We start from the raw sequence: 18,157 nt of genomic DNA, 5'->3' as shown, positions 1-18,157 counted from the left end.
TCTCAGTTCAGTTCAGTCACTCCATCGTGTCTGACTCTTTGTGACCCCATGGACTGCAGCACGCCAGGTCTGCCTGTCCATCACTTGGACATCAACTCCTGGAGTTTGCTCAAGCTCATGTCCATCGAGTCGGCGCTCCAGCCATCTCATCCTCTGTCGTCCCCTTCTCCTCCCGCCTTCAGTCTTTCCCAGCATCAGGGTCTTTTCCAGTGAGTCAGCTCTTCACATCAGGTGGCCAAAGTGTGTGATCAGCTCTGCTTCAGTAATAATGCTGAATAATAACATGAGTCGGCTTGTAGTGGGGAAGCAAGTTTTTGCTTGGCTGTTCAAGTGCTAGGCAGATGTTGAAAAGGTTTATTACCCGCTTCCAACCGTTGTGTGATCCTCGTTGGGGAAATGAGGTGCTCCCTGAGGCAGGGAAGTGCGGACCAGGCAGGGACTGGGCACTGATGTGGCGTGTGGACAGGAAGTGCTGGTGTGATCCAAGCCTTGAAGAGTGACTCTGATTTGGGAAGTGTTTGGGAGGGGCAAAGCATGAGTCAAGAGGTAGGAGAGCAGGATTGACAGTCGGTCCGGGTGGAGTGGTGGGCCTCAGCTGGCCAGCAGAGTGACTGGTGCCTTCGTCAAACCTGTTCACGCTCTGCCCCGTGGCCCTGACCTCACTGTACCGCAGTGTTCTCCTTTTCCAGAGTGTAAGCTTTTTAAAAAAGACAGCAGAGTTTTAGTCATCCCTGTGCTTCCAGGCCTGGTAAAGGGCCCAGTACATAGTAAATGCTTTAAAAAAAACCGGCTGAACAGCCGAGTATTTGCTATTTATGGAAATTATGACTGGATACCCTGTTGTCCCCACAAATCAAGGTCTGAAAAGCCTAGTGTCATCTCTCTCCGCCTTTCATTCTGCCCTCAGCTGTGAGGCCTCAAACAGGTCCCCCTCCCCTGACCGCCCACGTACCTCTCCATCCCATAATCAGTGTACACCCGTGTGGGCTCCCACAAGCACGCCCCGCCCCCCCCCCTGCAGCTCTGGGGACCCGCATGGCCTTTCTTCCTCTAGCCGTGTCTTCCCTTCACTGTCCCTTGTCGGCTCCTTTCCTCTTTCCCAGCCTCCAGATGTTGGTGGGGTTCAGGGACCAGTCCTACTCTCGGTCCCTAGACCAGTGGCTTTTCACCGTTGTTTGACCAAACTACACGCCAGCCTGGTACATGCTCACTGCATTCCTTCTGCAGCTAAACTCAAGCCTGAAACAAAAGCTTCCCAATAAAGTTCTCATGCTTCGTCTTACTCTGAGCCGTCGTCTGTGTTATTTTCCATTCCGTTCTATTTCATTTGTTTTTTTAATGCTGTTCATGACCCACTAAATTGATTTCACAACCTCCAGTTTGAAAAACTGCTCTGGGTGATCTCATCCACTCTTCTGGCTTCAAGTCCTATCTCTATGCTGATGACTTTCCCATATGTATCTCCATCCCCACCTTCCCCTGAGGTCCAGACACGCCAGCTGTCTACCTGACGTCTGCACGTGGACGTCACCAGAAATCTCAGAGTTAATGTGTCCAGAAAAGCACCCTCGGTTCCTTCAGCCCCTCCCCTCCCTGCCTCGCCCCGCTCCACAGATGGTGCCGTGGTCCCAGCCGCTCCGTACGGGACAGTGCTGAGTGCAAACTCCGTGGGCCTGGTGCTGCCGTCTGACGGGCCTTGGGCAGTCACTGAACCTCCCTCTGCCCGACTGTCTTCATTTTAATAAAGCAGGGTTTTCCGCTGTACCTTTTCCTGGGACTGCTGTGGAGCCTGAGTAGATTTTTACCTGTAGAGGACACGGAGCGGTGACTGTCACATGGCTGCTGCAGCTTGTCATCGTTGTCAAGTCCCTCACATCCACTTCTGATCCATTAGCAATTCCCATTGGCTCTGACTTCAAAACGTGTCCTTTCTTTGACCACATATCACCACCTCCATCAACAGCACATTCGTCTCTGCAGCCAACACCCCTTACCCAGGCGACCAAAATAGCTTCTTCACTAACTCCCTGCTTCTGCCCTCGCCCCTCCCAAAGCCTGTTTTCCGCAAAACAGCCAGAGCCGAGTTGGCCATTTGAGAATTGAAACCAGAGGGTGTTGTTCTCTAGCTCAAACCCTCCAAAGCCGCCTCATAAAATCCGATGTTCTTACATGGCTTAAAAGGCCCTTCATCTGTACTCAAACTGTCAGGTGTGTGTGACTGACTGGTGAGCATGTTAACACGCGGCTTCTGGTTCAGTCGCTCCCCAAGACCCGAGACTCTGCATCCCCAAAAAGAACCCAGACGGCCGTGCCGCGGGTCTGTGGACCCCTCGAGAGCAGGGCCTGTGTGCTCAGGGTCCCGTTCTCTGGCTGCACCCCCTCTGTCCTCCCTGCACTTGGCCTCTGCCACATCAGCCACTTTGCTGATCCTCTCGGGAAAGCCCATCCCTGCCTGGCCTCTCTGCCCACCTCTCCACAGGCCTCTGTAGAGCCCATCCCCACCCCTCCTTCCAGTCGCTTGTCACCTCCTTAAGGAGGGTTGTCGTCCTGTGTAAACCATCCTTTTCAAGTCCCACCCTTACCCTCTACGCTTCTCTGTCCCGTTAGCCTCCCTTAGTTTTCCCTGCTGCTGCTGCTAAGTCATTTCAGTCGTGTCTAACTCTGTGCGACCCCGTAGATGGCAGCCCACGAGGCTCCCCTGTCCCTGGGATTCTCCAGGCAAGAACACTGGAGTGGGTTGCCATTTCCTTCTCCAATGCATGAAAGTGAAAGTGAAGTCGCTCAGTCGTGTCCGACTCTTAGCGACCCCATGGACTGCAGCCCACCAGGCTCCTCCATCCATGGGATTTTCCAGGCAAGAGTACTGGAATAGGGTGCCATTTCCTTCTCCAGTGCATGAAAGTGAAAAGTGAAAGTGAAGTCGCTCAGTCCTATCCGACTCTTAGCGACCCCATGGACTGCAGCCCACCAGGCTCCTCCATCAATGGGATTTTCCAGGCAAGAGTGCTGGAGTGGGGTGCCATTGCCTTCTCCGTAGTTTTCCCTAAGCATTGCTTAGTTCCTGGCCAACCCAAGTCTATTTGTAATTGTTCGGTCTTTATGTGCTGGTTTCGTGGTAGGTCGGGACTTTCGAGACTTGTTTGTTATAGCTGTATCTCCAGAACCTAGAATCGGTGCCTGGAATGTGATATTTGCTCAGAATGTGTACTGAAGGTTGACTGTGCATGTGTGTAAAGTTCCCCGTGTTAGACATGGGCCCCTGGAGGGAGGGGCCTCCTTACTCCTGTTTTCAGGTGGTTAGCCTGCATCCGCACTCCAGGCCTCGCAGCCTGCCTCACCCTCAGAGCAGCAGTCCTCAGTGATGGTTAGCTGGTGTTTGCCAGGCCGCTCTGCTAGGGGCTTTCGATTACCTTATGCGTTTTACAACCGTACTTCTGTGTAAGGAACACATGTGTGCGTGCTAAATCGCTTCAGTCGTGTTCAACTCTTTGCAACCCTGTGGACCATAGCCCACCAGACTCCTCTGTCCATGGGGTTCTCCAGGAAAGAATACTGGAGTGGGTTACCATTTCCTTCTCGCATAACACATGACTATAGTCTTACTAAAAATAAAAACAATTAAAAAGTCATTCCTCCCCTAATGTTGCTATGTATCCTTTCCAGCCATTTTCCCCACTTGCTATTTTGAAATGTGTCAGTAATAAAAGACAAGAGGGGAGGGACTTGCTTTGCTTCCAGTATCAGAAGTCGTCTTAGTGGAATAGCGCTCTGTATGTTTCACCTCACCACAGGCAAACGCCAAGGGCATTTCTGTGGAGGAAACCAGGGCTTAAGAAGTGAGCAGTTTTGCTCAAGAGCTCACTAGCATTAAGCTGCAAAACGCAGTTCAGAATCTATCTGTGTCTGAGTTCAAGGTCCAGGCATGCCCCTTCCACCACTTCATGCTCCCAGGAGCTGTGGGGAGAGAGACTGGAGTGCTTGACTCACTGGAAGGAGGCTTCGAAGAAAGGATGTTTGACCAGGTCGTCATAGAAGCATCTGAATTAATCGGATGGTGAAAGTGGGCAGAGAACTAGCCTTCCGGACAGGTAACAGCTTGGACAAAGACCTGGAGGTCAACGCACCTTTGGGGAATGGAGAGAAGTTCACTGTCCACTGGACTGAAAGTGAAAGCCGCCCAGTTGTGTCCGACTCTTTGCAACCCCATGAATTCGTCCATGGGATTCTCCAGGCCAGAATACTGGAGTGGGTAGCTGTTCCCTTCTCCAGGGGATCTTCCCAACTCAGGGATTGAACCCAGGTCTCCCACATTGCAGGTGGATTCTTTACCAGCTGAGCCACAAGGGAAGCCCACTGGAGTAGGAAGTGCAAAATGAGGTCATGAGATGTGGAGCTAGAAATTCTGTTCGTGTCAGAAGCTGAAGGATCTTAAATTGCATGCCATGAACTGGTGATGTTTCCTCAAACTGGTTAAGTGGGAAACCAGGGATTCTGTTTATTTACAAAATACGCCAGACACAGAAAAGCGCAGAGGCTAGAGGCACTTGTGTGCCCATCACCCAGGCCTAACGGTGTCGCCCCGGACCCTTCTGAGTGTCCCCCTCCCTCCTCTCAGACCCGTATTCCAAACCCCAGGCCTTTTCCGTGCATTTGTTCAGTCGCCAAGTCGTGTCGGACTCTCTTCACTGTCTTTGTGTATATTGTTTCTAAATTGTATCCATGTCCATACATACAGAGCTACAGAACTAGTTTGGAAGTTTTCCATTGCTAATTCATCTAATCCAGTAAAAGGAATAAAAGCTTGATCCCACCAAATGAAGAGAACCCCCTCAGTCTCGTCTTGACGTATCTGCAGTCAGCTGAAAGTGTATCCTGGCTTTCTGGCATGGTTCAGGTATTATAGGTTTATGCCTTGTGCTTGTCTGCGCCTTGGAGAATCAGACATTTTTCTAGCCTGGGTTCCAGTTAGTGAGGAATGGCATTTATAAACTCAATACTGAATGTCTGCTTGTTTCCCTTGAATTATTAACGTTTTCTTTTAGAACTGCCCTGCCTCTGTGTGTGTGTGTGATGTTTAGCTTTTTAGTTCACCTGAAGTTTATTTTTATGGATATCATGAGATGGGTCTAACACAATTATTTTTCTCCCTGAAAAACACCAGAAAGGTAGCATGTTATCCCAATACCCTTTAGTTTATTTTGTTTATAATTTAGAAAAAATTACAATCCATGGTAGAGCAAGTATCTTCTGACTTTCCATAGTTTCCCAAATTTTCTTGACTAGCTTCATGTATTTCCTTTAATCGAACTTTATAATTCATTTATCAGAGCCTCACAGAGGCAGTGGAGAGTCTTCTGGTTGAGGAGCTGATGGTGAGACGTGAAGGATGAGGCTGCAGAGCTTGGGAGATGAGTTTTACTGAACTAAAGAGCAAGATAAGCAAATTGAGTAAGCAAGTATGTAAGTATATATTGAGGCTGATGGGAGCCAGGTGCCTTAACTGTTTGAAGAGGAAATTGCAAACATGGAGAGAAAAGGTTGGAGAGATCCTAGAGGGTGTTGGGTTGGAATTGGAGGTCTCAAGATGAACCCATGGTTCGTAAACATATATACAGCTGTGGGTATGGAGATAGTTACAGGTGTGGGTGTTCATACATGGTATTCAGCTGGAGGCAGTGACACCCCAGCAGCAGTGAACAATCCTAGCGTCCAGATCTTTGTTTCTATACGTTACTCTTCTCTAAAATGAATCGTGTCCTTGGAGATATGGCTTGTTCCTGGGGGTGGCAGTATGAGCCTGAAACACCTGTGCCAGGAAGCAAGGGCGTGCTCAAGAGAGGGAACATGTCCAAAGGGTACAGGGGCCACTTTGAAGAGGCCTCCACTGGCCACAGCTGGATAGTTTGAGAATCAAGTAGGTGAGTGGATATGTGGGTTAGGAGGGGAAATTCTGCCAGATAATGATGGACAGAGAATCACCATTTGGCATCCATCATAGATGGCTCAGTGGTGAAGAATCCTCCTGTCTGTGCAGAACATGCAGGTTCGATCCCTAGGTTGGGAAGATCCCCTGGCAAAGGAAATGGCAACCCACTCCAGGATTCTTGCCTAGGGAATTCCGTGGACAGTGGAGCCTGGCAGGGTTACATTTCATGGGGTCACAGAGTCAAACATGATTGAGCAGCTAAACAACAACAACCCATCAGAGTGGTGCTTGGCTGACAGGGGAGTCATCAATAAGTGGAGGTTTGACAAAGAACAAGCTATTGGCACAAGATACTTGATTGATTTCCAAGGTAAAGTGGTAAGTTTGCTGTGGGGAAGCCTGGCAGGGATGAGCTTGACTGGGTGAATGTGATTGGCATCGCCAGTGGAGTGTGCACTTGCCGTCCCTCCCTGATGTGGTGCCCTGAGCAGAGCACAGCACCACATCTCTGGTATCGTTGCCAAGAAAGTGGGGATGTGGCTGGACATGCATCCTGCAGAACGAGAGGACCATGCTCTGTCGGGGACACGAGAGTCAGGAGAACACTGGGGGCCATTTCACATTGGCGAGACGCTGGTGAGGCGTGGCAGCTTGTGCCCCTGGATGGGGTCCTGGGCCAGACGGGAAAGGAAATATTGCTGGGGCAGTTCGCAAAAGTGGAACAGGCTCTGCTCTGGGCTGGTGGCACAGCAACACTGCTGTTCAGTCGCTCAGTCATGTCTGACTCTTGTGACTCCATGGACTGTAGCCCACCAGGTTCCTCTGTCCATGGGATTTTCTAGGCAAGAATACCGGAGTGGGTTGCTGTTTCCTTCTCCGGGGGATCTTCTCAGGAGGCTTAGTGGTAAAGGAATATTAATTTCCTGGTGTGGAGGGTTTCATGCTGGTTATGTAGATGAATGTTCCTGTTTTTGGAAATGTACACTGGACGGGTTGGGGGAGATTGGGCGTCAGTCTTCAGGCTGCTCTCAAAGAGATCAGGAAGAAGCTAATGGGTGTTTATACAGGGTGTGTATCGTCTTGCTCAGTATCTGTAGGGGAATGGTTCCAAGGCCCCCTCAGACACCAAACTGTGGGTGCTCGGGTTCCTTATATAAAATGGCATAGTAGTTGCGTATAAATCTTTCCACACATCATCTCTAGATTACTTACAATATCTCACACAATGTAAATGCTACAGAAATAGTTATAAACCTAATGTGAGTACTGTATAAGTAATTGCTAACCATGTGGCAGATTCAAGTTGTGCTTTTTATAACTTTCCGTAATTTCTCCCCTAATACATTTGATCTGTGGTTGGTTGAATCCACAGATACAGACCCCATAGATAACAGAGGGCTGACTGTATAGGTAATGAGTATGTGTAGGTAATGGAGCGAATGATATAAAATATTAAATTAACAATGAAGTGATATTATCAGTTGGGGAATCTTGTTGAATGGGCTATGTAAGCCCTGTACTATTCTTGCACTTTTCTGTACCATTTGAAATTATTTCAGAATAAGTTGTATTCTGAGACCCTACTGAGATTCTGACTGGCATGTTACTAACTAGTTTTATAAGCTAGTCTGTAGGGACTTGACCTGTGTGTGATACTGAGTCTTTGCGTGTGGATACATTTGTGTGTCTCTCTGGTGGGTGGTTTGTTTTTGAGCTCTTCTTTGGGGTCCTTCAGTAGTTTATCTATACATGTAGCTTTTGCCTTCTTCTACTTAATTAGTCCTTTGGTATTTGTTGTTGTTGCTATTATAAAATGGAGCTGTTTTTGCCTACAAGTGGTGACAGGGATTGCTTTCTGTGACCCTTTTTGTCTGTGAAGGTTTAGAAATTATGTACTCATACAGCCTTTAAGTGAGGGGAAAAAATTAATAACATCTCAGAACCCCTCAGGCTTAACTTAGGAAAAACCCACAGGGAGCCTGTGCTCCGCGGGCCCCAGAGACGCCCGTGGCCCTGCCCTTTTCCCAGCAGCTTTGGCCATCCTGCCCACAGAGGGGGTCATCTAAGCTGATACTGCAGGTATGGATAGGCAGCTGTCTCGTGGATGGTGCTGGGACCCCTTTGGCCTGCCCGGGAGCAGGTGTGTGGCGTCTCCACGCTGTTACAGAAACGAGCACTGCTAGGATGCTGCAGTCCCTTTGCTATTTGAGATTATGTCTAAAAATAGGACTGCCCACTCTGGGGTGGAATTCAGTTGTTTTTATGCCTAATTCTGAGAAGCAGCTCAGAGATGGTGTTTGGTGTGTGCACACTGACTTGGGCACCTCAGTGCCTGTGCAGTGTTAGTGCCGGGTTTTCTGAAGTCAGGATTTCTGCAAGTGCCTCTCTCCCCCACCTGCCCCTGGATAAGATATTTTTGAGATAGTGTGAGAGGTGTATTTTTAAAATAAGGTTAATGAAATTTTAAAGTGGTTATTTTCTACACAAGAATTAATGTCAATAGAAATGAAAAGGATAAAAACGCATCCACAATCCTGCCACCTTGAATAATGGAAGGGTTTTCATTTTTCCGTGCTGATTGGCCCTGGACCAAATGATTTCTAGATAGGTGCGACCATAGCACAGGTTATTTTCCTCCATCTTAGTATATAAAATAAGCATTTCCCATGGTGCTAGAATCTTCACAGTTGTTTTCAATGAGTATGTACCATTTCATTGAGTGAAAATACCATAATATATTTAATCATTTTCAGATGATAGAAAATTAGATTCTTGCCTGTCTTTACTGCTTGTAGATATCACTAGAGTGAATATGTTGGTACCTTGGTTTTTACTTGGTTGTTTAGAGATTTCTTTAGGATAAAAATCTAGTGAATAGAATTACTGGGTTGAAAGATATTAATATTTTTATTACCAAATGGTTTTTCAAATGGTTGTAATAATTCATGCTGCTTTTGTTATTATTTGTACCAGCTTCACCCCAACCTCATCAGGTATCATATCATTTCTTCTTTTGAAAATTTAAAGCTGTAGTTTTGTGTCCCCACTTTTTGCCAGCATGTATTTGATCACAGGTGAAGGTGGATGTTTTTTGTAGCTTGCATGGCTAATATAATCCAGGTTTTCACCCTTAGAGAAGACTTTTTAGATCTGTGACATTCTCAGTTCAGTTCAGTTCAGTCACTCAGTCGTGTCCGACTCTTTGCGACCCCATGAATCGCAGCACGCCAGGCCTCCCTGTCCATCACCAACTCCCGGAGTTCACTCAGACTCATGTCCATCGAGTCAGTGATGCCATCCAGCCATCTCATCCTCTGGCGTCCCCTTTTCCTCCTGCCCCCAATCCCTCCCAGCATCAGAGTCTTTCTTTTCCAGTGAGTCAACTCTTCGCATGAGGTGGCCAAAGTACTGGAGTTTCAGCTTTAGCATCATTCCTTCCAAAGAAATCCCAGGGCTAATCTCCTTCAGAATGGACTGGTTGGATCTCCCTGCAGTCCAAGGGACTCTCAAGAGTCTTCTCCAACACCACAGTTCAAAAGCATCAATTCTTTGGCACTCAGCCTTCTTCACAGTCCAACTCTCACATCCATACGTGACCACAGGAAAAACCATAGCCTTGACTAGCCGGACCTTTGTTGGCAAAGTAATGTCTCTGCTTTTGAACATGCTACCTAGGTTGGTCATAACTTTCCTTCCAAAGAGTAAGCGTCTTTTAATTTCATGGCTGCAGTCACCATCTGCAGTGATTTTGGAGCCCAGAAAAAGAAAGTCTGACACTGTTTCCACTGTTTCCCCATCTATTTCCCATGAAGTGATGGGACGGGATGCCATGATCTTCGTTTTCTGAATGTGAGCTTTAAGCCAACTTTTTCACTCTCCACTTTCATTTTCATCAAGAGGCTTTTTAGTTCCTCTTCACTTTCTGCCATAAGGGTGGTGTCATCTGCATATCTGAGGTTATTGATATTTCTCCCGGCAGTCTTGATTCCAGCTTGTGTTTCTTCATGTTTCTCATGATGTACTCTGCATAGAAGTTAAATGAGCAGGGTGACAATATACAGCCTTGACGTACTCCTTTTCCTATTTGGAACCAGTCTGTTGTTCCATGTCCAGTTCTCACTGTTGCTTCCTGACCTGCATATAGGTTTCTCAAGAGGCAAATCAGGTGGTCTGGTATTCCCATCTCTTTCAGAATTTTCCACAGTTTATTGTGATCCACACAGTCAAAGGCTTTGGCATAGTCATTAAAGCTGAAATAAATGTTTTTCTGAAACTCTCTTGCTTTTTCCGTGATCCAGTGGATGTTGGCAATTTGATCTCTGGTTCCTCTGCCTTTTCGAAAACCAGCTTGAACCTCTGGAAGTTCACGATTCACATATTGCTGAAGCCTGGCTTGGAGAATTTTGAGCATTACTTTACTAGCGTGTGAGATGAGTGCAGTTGTGCAGTAGTTTGAGCATTCTTTGGCGTTGCCTTTCTTTGGGATCGGAATGAAAACTGACCTCTTCCAGGCCTATGGCCACTGGTGAGTTTTCCAAATTTGCTTGCATATTGAGTACAGCACTTTCACAGCATCATCTTTCAGGAATTGAAATAGCTCAACTGAAATTCCTTCATCTCCACTAGCTTTGTTCATAGTGATGCTTTCTAAGGCCCACTTGACTTCACATTCCAGGATGTCTGGCTCTAGGTGAGTGAGCACAATCGTGATTATCTTGGTCGTGAAGATCTTTTTTGTACAGTTCTTCTGTGTATTCTTGCCACCTCTGCTTGATATGTTCTGCTTCTGTTAGGTCCATACCATTTCTGTCCTTTATCGAGCTCATCTTTGCATGAAATGTTCCCTTGGTATCTCTAATTTTCTTGAAGAGATCTCTAGTCTTTTCCATTCTGTTGTTTTCCTCTGTTTCTTTGCATTGATCGCTGAGGAAGGCTTTCTTATGTCTTCTTGCTATTCTTTGGAACTCTGCATTCAGATGCTTATATCTTTCCTTTTGTCCTTTGCTTTTCACTTCTCTTCTTTTCACAGCTATTTGTAAGGCCTCCCCAGACAGCCATTTTGCTTTTATGCATTTCTTTTCCATGGGGATGGTCTTGATCCCTGTCTCCTGTACAATGTCACGGACCTCCTGTGACATTCTAGTGAGTGTTTTTTCCTCTAGACTACTGACTTGCACATTTTGATTGAGTTGGTTCCTTAAGCTGTTTTCTAGGCTCCCAAACCAGGGGACAAGCCAGCACCATCAGCACATTATCTTATTCTTAAGGCCTGATTGTCCTGAGACACCTGTAAGCCACTGAGAAAGATCTAAGCTCTGTTCATCGGCAAATAGAACATAGAATTTGAAATACCAAGTCAAATCTTCAAGCAAATCTTTTTGCCTGATCTACTTAAGATCCCATGTTTGCACATACATAGAGCAAATAGCATAGAACTATCCAGGTACAGACAGTAAACTCAATTCTAGGAAATGTCAGATTCCTTTATCAAATGCTTCCCAATCTGTGCCAGTCTTGCTGCTGTTTCTCGGAAGGCTTCTGCCAGAAGTACAGACTGCGTTGGGGTGGGGATTCCATATCCCACCTGGACGTTTACTATGAATGTTTTGCTTGTTCTAACTTCTCTGAGCCTCACTTTACAAAAAGGAGCACTAATACTTGTTTAGAGCATGGTGAGGATTAAATACATTAATATTTATATAAAGTGCCTCGTGCAGTGTGTGACTTGTGTTAGACATGAAGAAAATAGGCAATCGCTATAGTTATTGTCTGTTAGGATTTTTGTTTTTGGCCATGCTGTATGGCGTGAGGAGTCTTAAGTTCCTTGACCAGGGAGCAGACACATACCTTCTGCAGTGGAAGTGCGGAGTTTTAACCACTGGACCGCCAGGGAAGTCCCAAAGTATTAGAAACTTATAAAACCTAGAACAAGTTCTCCCTGCTCAGTTTATGGTACAGTGAGAGAAGGGAAAGTGGGTTTTGGAACCAAAAGAACCTGAGCTATAGGTTATCAGCTTCAGTTTACCCTAGAAGAGGGACTTTTGGCAAATAACATAATTTATATATATTTTTTTTCCCATAAGTTGAAATACATGTAAAGCTATCAGCACCTCACACACAGAATAAATGGTAGATATTATCATCAATAGCATATACCTTAGATAGTGGTTAAAGGCAAATCCTTCCCAAATGGTGAAAGGGCTTCCCTGGTGGCTCAAATGGTACAGAATCTGCCTGTGATGCAGGAGACCTGGGTTTGATCCCTGGGTTGGGAAGATCCCTGGAGGGGGCATGGCAGCCCACTCCAGGCAACATTCTTGCCTGGAAAATCGCCACAGACAGAGAAGCCCGGTGGGCTACAGTCCATAGGGTCGCACAGAGTCGGACACGACTGAGCGACTAAGCACAAAGGCAAATGCACATCACTGTTTGTTTTATTAACAGAGAAAAGCCAACAGATGATCTGCTTTAAGGAAGACTTGTGGAAAAGGTCACATTTCCAGCACTCTTTCTGGGAACCATGTGACCTGACTTAGCAGGAAGGAACTATGGACCTAGGGATGTTTCAGAGATGGCCTCAAGGTGAGGGCAGGGCGACGGCACAGAGGGATCTGAGCAGGTCTGTTTGAAAGGGCAGAGAGGAGCAGAAACTGGGAGGAGAAGATGCCGGAGGGCCACAGGCATGTGGAGAGACAGTGCTACCCAAACAGCTGGTGAAGAAAAGCTGTTCCAAGAGATTGGTCCTGGGGAAGAGAGATGTTATTCTAGTCCAAGAAAGACGAAAACGGCAGTGACAAGGCTGGAGAGGTAAAGGGCAAACACAGGTGGCCGAGAAGTTGCAGGATTAGATAACACCTTAATGACAGAGAGTTCAAGCAAAAAATGAGTTTGGGGTCACTCTAGGGCATCTTCCTTAGAGTATCTAAGAGATGTTCGTGGTTCTCCTTGGGAATAGGAAGTTGGGTCAGTTGAGGAAAGAACATTTTTGTCATTGAGAATGAGTTGGTGACTGCCTAAAAATGTATCTTGTCATCTTTATAGAGATTAATCCAGCCACAAGTGGCACTGTCTCGAGTCTGTATGTGCAAAAGGGACTGTTCTGTTTCACCAGCACCACCACCAAAAGAGGGCTGGAGGCCTTGTCTGCTGTCTCTGTGTGATCATTAAAAGCATTACCATGTTCATGGCAATTAATAAGGCCTGTAGACCTGACCCAACCCATCCCTCGTGGTCAGGGTTCCAACGAGTTTAGAATCCTGGGCATTTCTTTCTTCCTTACAGCTTGGCTGTGCATTGTGTCTGACGTTTCTAGGTGTTTTGTTATGGGAGAACTTTTAGACCTTGTGGTATACTGCATGAAATAGAAGTCTCTCACTCCCCAAATAAAACTGTTACTCTGAAATCCTAGGATTGAGAGAGGAGCAGTACTAGTCGGAGTCCTGGTAGGAAACAGATGGCACACAGAAACGGAATCATTTCAGGAGCGTTTGTTTCCTTCAGGCATCCGGAAGCTTCTGTTCCAGATATGAAGAGTTGTGATAGAGGAACTAGGATCTGCCCGGCTGTTGGGAGAACCACGACTGGGATGGTCAGGGAAGCCTCTCCTGGCCATTCAAACTGAAGCCTCCCAGTGAGTGGTTCTCAGGAGCTCATGGGGAAGCTGCCATGAATCCGTGTCTACTGCAACCACCTCTGGGAGTGTAAAACCTTGCGTTTTCTTCTGCCTTTAAATCTTTCTTGTGCTTCTCTTTGTAAACTCCAGTCTGGATTATGCTGGAAAAGGGTTCTGGAAAGGTAGCTTCCAGCTTCTGATCTGCAGCGAGCTTAGAAAGAGGGTGTTCACAGTGCTGCTGAGTTGTCCACAGTGCAGACTGGGACTGTTTACCAAGGGTGAGCAGGGACTGGGGACACCAGTGGAGAAAGCGGCGTCTCCTGGGCTGGCACCAGTAGGCTTGCTACCCCTGCACCTGGAAGGCAGGAAGAGGAAGCTGTTCTGGAGGCTGGAGAGGAGGCATCTCAGCCACTGTAGTGGGGGCACCAGGATGGTAAATTCCTCCTCTCACCCCTTCCTGCCTCTTCCCAGACAACTGGACCAGAAGCCAGAGGGATGGTCGAGCCTCCTGAGTCCCTGTGGGTGACCCTCCCAGAACAGAGAGTAGGATGGAGGTGGGTGAGGAGTAAGGTTGGAGAGAAAGCAGAATAATCCACCAGACAAGAGCCTTATGTGTTGTTAACATCTTGGGGTTAAAACATTTTTTTCAAGGCAAGGAATGATATGAGCAGAAAATCAAGGGTTAACCCGAAATAAAAGAGGAAGCAGGTACTTGAAAAGATCCCTCAAGGAAACTATCTGAAGAGAGTTTGGAAAACTGTGGAGAAGAGAATGGTTTGGGGAATGGGACAGTGTTGGACACAGGAAGGAAGACAGAGATTAGTGTCGGTTTTCTACTAGATAGCAAGGTCGCTGGCGCAGGCGCAGGGTGGGGAGTGTGGGCACAGGCGGGAAGCAGTGCTTGTCCTGAGGTCTCACGTGGACTCTGGGTCATGGCCCCTGAAACAAAAAAGGCTTAATTCGGGACCTCACCAGTGCGCCTCCATAGCCCTCCTGAAACCATTCAGGAGGTTAGGAAAATGGGAGAAAACCAGGAAAGGGGAGAACTGGGGGGGGAGGTAGCGTTAGTAAACTTTTCAGTTGTGTGGCTTGTTTCCTTTTAAAGTATCTCATTTTCTTTACCACATGTATACTCATTCAAACGAGGAGATTCAGATGTTTATCACTGTTAATCACGATGCCGTAAAACTGATTACACTGACAGCTTTGCTTCTTTTAAATGGTGGGACAGTATTGGATCAATGTGTTAGCAGCTTGCCTGCCTGCCCACTGCCTGCTAAGTCACTTCAGTTGTGTCCAACTCTTTGCAATGCCATGGACTGTAGCCCGCCAGGCTCCTCTGTCCATGGGATTCTCCAGGCAAGAGTACTGGAGTGGGTTGCCATTTCCTTCTCCAGGGGATCTTCCCCACCCAGGGGTTGAACCCGTATCTCTTGCGTCTCTGCATTTATCACTGGCAATTAGTAGCTTATTTGTATGCCAGTGCTGAAACTAAAATATTCTGGGTTTACATTTTCAATTGCTAGTACACTGGGGAGTGATTTTTTTCACCCTCATCTAGTCCAAAAACCACAATTATAATAGTAGGGAGGATGACATCGTTATACAGGACAGGAGACCTCCAAGTAAGGCCAAGAGCAGACCTCTGAAGGAACCGCACCCACACCTGTCTCCCTCTCTGAAGATGGGATTTTCCAAGGAGCCTGGCAGCCAGGGGTGGGGAGTGCTGATGCTAAGGGTTCTTTGCTTCCTAGCAGTGCTTATTTAGGAAAAATTTGGAGCAAGTGGCAACATTGTTTATATATTCAGTTTTCAGAAGCCTGATTTTATTTGCAGAATGATTAATTAAACTACCTGTAAGGTGTTTATTTATGGAGAGATTATCTCTCAAGGAAGCTTTCCATTAAACTGCCAGATTTAGTCTCTTTGTTCTGTTTAAGCCATGCATACTCAGACAGACGTTGTCTCTTTTGTGACCCCATGGACTGTAGCTGGCCAGCTCCTCTGTCCACAGCCTTTCAGCTGCCTTTTATTATGTAGAGAAGGCCTTTGGCTCTGAGAGCCAGGGTAGAAGAACACCACAAACAGGAAAGATAACCTGTGTGGACAGAAGCGGTCCTGATTATCTTAACTTCTACCCAGGTGGCTTATTTCCTATGAGAGGGAAACAGAGAAGGTGGAGGCCCCCCTTTCCAGGCCGACCTGTGACTGGACCAGTACAGTTGTCACTGACCACGTCTTCCGTCCTCTGGTTTGAGGTGCTGAGAACGTGGCCTGAAGGGCAGACTGCTCGGCCAGACTTGTGAACTCTGGGCTTCAGTTTCCTCTCCTGGAAGATGAGGATACTGGTTTTGTGAGGATTCGATGAGTTGGTGCTTGTAAAGTGCTGGTACAGTGTCAGGCACTGCAGCAGACTCTCCAGTAGGAGTTACCTGGTGCCCAGCAGATCCTGCAGCACAGAGAATAGCAGTCTAGGAGGTTGAGAAGCAGTTTCCTTTAGATGCTGAGATTATTTGTACTTGAACGTTTAAGGGTGACTTTGGGTCATGTGATCATATCATCAAACTTAATATCCAAGTAGTAGACTCTTGTCTAGCTGTTTAGACTTAAGATATTTCAGGAAGAAGTGGCTCAAGCTTTTCAGAGTTTGGAGTTACCTGACCGTCTTCAGCTCTGATCCCTGTTTGCTTTCTGCATTCTCCTCACAGCCCTCATGTGGACTTGAGTTGGGTTTTTTCCCCCTGGAACTGGAGAATTTTATAGGCAGAGTCTTAAGCGTCATCTAGCTTTCAGATCCATCATATTCTACCTTCCCTTTCTGCCCTCCTCTCATAATCAGTGGCACTCTGCCGCCACTGTACGGAAGCTGTAGCCTGGTTCTCTAAGGCTTACAGAACGCCTGCCATGTGCTCCTTACTGTTTTCATGACAGGAGGACCACAGCAAGGCGCCACGTCTCTGCCCTTGGAAGTTTGCGTTCTGTTGGGGTGGGGGCTGTGTGTCTGTGCTTGTTGGGAATGAACATGCTAAGAAACTAGCATGGGAATTAGGCAGGCCCAGGTGAGCGTGTGGAGGGAGCTGTTCTTTAATAGGCTGGCCAGGGGAAGGCCGAACCAGTAGGGAACGTTTGTCCAGAGGCTGGGGAGGACGTAAAGGGGCCAGCCGGTGCCTGGAGGAAGAGCTAGTAAGTTTCCATGTGGAAAGGCTGGTGGCCTGTCCCAGAAGCAAGGAGACGACAACAGAACTAGAGCAGAGAGTGGCAGAGGAGGAGGTCAGAGAGGTTATGAGGTGGCGGCAGCCCTCCCAGGCCAGCTCCACTTGGGATGCGATGGGGAGCTACCGCAGGGCTTGGACATGAGGAATCTACTTAACCTTTAAAAAGCACCACGGCCTTTCCTGCTGGCAACTCCTTTTTCAGCTCCCCTGAGAGGGAATTTAAAAGGTAGGAAAACTTTGTCTTAACCTACCCATGTGTGTTTTGTAATTTCTGTTTTGAATAATTGATTTTAAAATCCTTTGGAGCAGTTTGGCCTTGTCTTCTTCATCTCTGACTCTGAGAAGGAGACAGGCCCAGGTGAAAAGCAAAATAAAATGAGCTCTTGATTAATTGTGTAAGAGGACTATTACATTACATGAAAATTACATTGACTAAGGCAAGGCAGTGTTGACCGAGTCAGATGACTTTGGGAAGAGTCTAGGTCCTAAGCTCGGTGGAGTCTAATTTTCCTCTGTATCTTTTTGCTGCCCTCCTGTGTGACTTATTTGAATCCCCTCCTTCATAGGAATGGCCGTAGTAACTTTGTGAACACTATATTAGCGAGTCAGAAACCACATGGAGGTCAGAGATGCTAAAACTTCTTGCACACCTCCGGAAAAATCTAGAAGAATCATCACTGAAACTTTGGCTGATGCTGCTTAGTCCATTTGCATGGGAATTGAGGATGGGGGCACGGGGTGGGGTGGGGGGGCGGGTCTTGGACATATTTAAGTGTCAAGAAGAGGTTAACCCCCTAAGATTTTATGTCTGGCTGAAGCAGTAAGGCACCCATGCGGTGATAAGAGTTGAGTGTCCTGGGGTCACCCAGCATCACAGGTTGTTGGTAGTTATAGTAAACCTTCAAGATCATGCATTAGGATGTACGAAGCTGACTTCTGTTTTAAGTTGGGGAGGGAATAGGCCAGGGGAGTGACTGCCTCGTCATTATGTGAGGCTCTCACGTGATGTTCAGTGATCAGTCTAATAATATATGGAACAAACTAAATGAATGTGTTTTTTTCTCACCTCTCCCCCACCATAACTGGAAGACATATTCTAAAATAGCTGGATATTTTATTGACAATAATAATATAGCCCCATATTTTAACCCAGTTGAATGGGGCTCCTTTGTTTAAGAGTGAAGTCTTTACTGTAGTGAAGTGTACTGTAGTTTGTGTTTACCCAGAGTGTTTTCTTTTCCTACTACCACAGACTTTGGCCTGGCACTTATGGCCATTTCTCTGTGTATTTGCGTCTTTAGAAACGGATAGGATAAGAAATAGGAAAGTGAAAGTCGCTCAGTCGTGTCAGACTCTTTGCAACCCCATGAACTATACGGTCCATGGAATTCTCCAGGCCAGAAT

At 46.9% G+C, this 18,157-nt stretch overlaps 1 protein-coding gene across 9 annotated transcripts in view; it reads left to right on the top strand.

Annotated features, from left to right (window-relative positions):
* Positions 1-18,157, top strand: part of TCF20 (transcription factor 20) — a 169,334-nt gene that overhangs the window by 100,896 nt on the left and 50,281 nt on the right. The gene's annotated exons all lie outside the window — the stretch shown is intronic.

The sequence above is a fragment of the Bos indicus genome, chromosome 5 (genome assembly GCF_029378745.1).
Source record: "Bos indicus isolate NIAB-ARS_2022 breed Sahiwal x Tharparkar chromosome 5, NIAB-ARS_B.indTharparkar_mat_pri_1.0, whole genome shotgun sequence".
Taxonomy (NCBI): domain Eukaryota; kingdom Metazoa; phylum Chordata; class Mammalia; order Artiodactyla; family Bovidae; genus Bos; species Bos indicus.
This window is presented reverse-complemented; position numbering and strand designations above follow the sequence as displayed.